The sequence below is a fragment of the Pygoscelis adeliae genome, unplaced genomic scaffold (assembly GCF_000699105.1).
Source record: "Pygoscelis adeliae isolate BGI_AS28 unplaced genomic scaffold, ASM69910v1 Scaffold420, whole genome shotgun sequence".
NCBI classification, from domain to species: domain Eukaryota; kingdom Metazoa; phylum Chordata; class Aves; order Sphenisciformes; family Spheniscidae; genus Pygoscelis; species Pygoscelis adeliae.
In genome coordinates, this window is record NW_008823871.1 from 733,291 (window position 1) to 734,187 (window position 897).

The window sequence follows — 897 nt, forward strand, 5'->3', positions numbered from 1 at the left end:
CGCCCCCCCCCCGCCCCCTCACCCACCCCCTCCCCCCAGCGCGGGGGGGGGGCTCAACACCACCGTATTTAACACCCCCCCGGGGCTTCAGCCCTTCAGCGTACGCCTAATCCTGGGGTTTTTTCCCTGAAAATAAGATTTTCAAGCAGCAGGAGCCCAGATTTCGTCTCCTTAAACCCTCACTTGAAGGACGGTGCATGGACCCCCGGGACTGCACGTTGCCCCGGAGCTTTTAGCAGCATCAGTGACGAGTCCTGCCGAAAAAAGTCCGAGGATGTAATGTTTTCGCTTACATTTTTGGTTCTCTTAAAGAGAATTCCCTGACTACTCTGGAATAAAAATTTCGAATGTATTTAGAGTGATTCGGGACTCTTGGTTACTTGGGCTGAGTTTGTCACTTGGATCCCTTTGGAAAAAATCCATCATCTCTCGTGACCATTGACGATTTTAACCTAAAAAAAAAAAAAATCAATTTTTAAAAAAAAATCAGTAAATAAAGTAAAATAAATAAAATAAAACCATTTTAAAAATAAAGATGATTGGAGGTCATTATTATTATTATCTGTATTCTCATGTTAATAACTAATGAAATTATTATCCTTATTCTCTTGCTTGTCACCCCACGGGCCATTCCAAGTGACAAACACTTTGATGCCATGTCCCCCTCCTTTTCGGTCCCTGGTTTCCTTCTCAGGTTCAGCTTTGCTGGAGCCGAGAGTTTCCTCCCATTCTCCCTCCAGCTTTCCTACACCCGCTCAGGGTCGGGATTGGCTGAAGGTGATTAAAAAAATCCCACATCTGAGATATTTTTTGGTATCGTTTCAGAGCAAGAAGTTTTAAGGACTAATTGCAGGGGTTCGCCGCCGCCCTGCCCTCCCCTCCCACCCCCCCCACTCC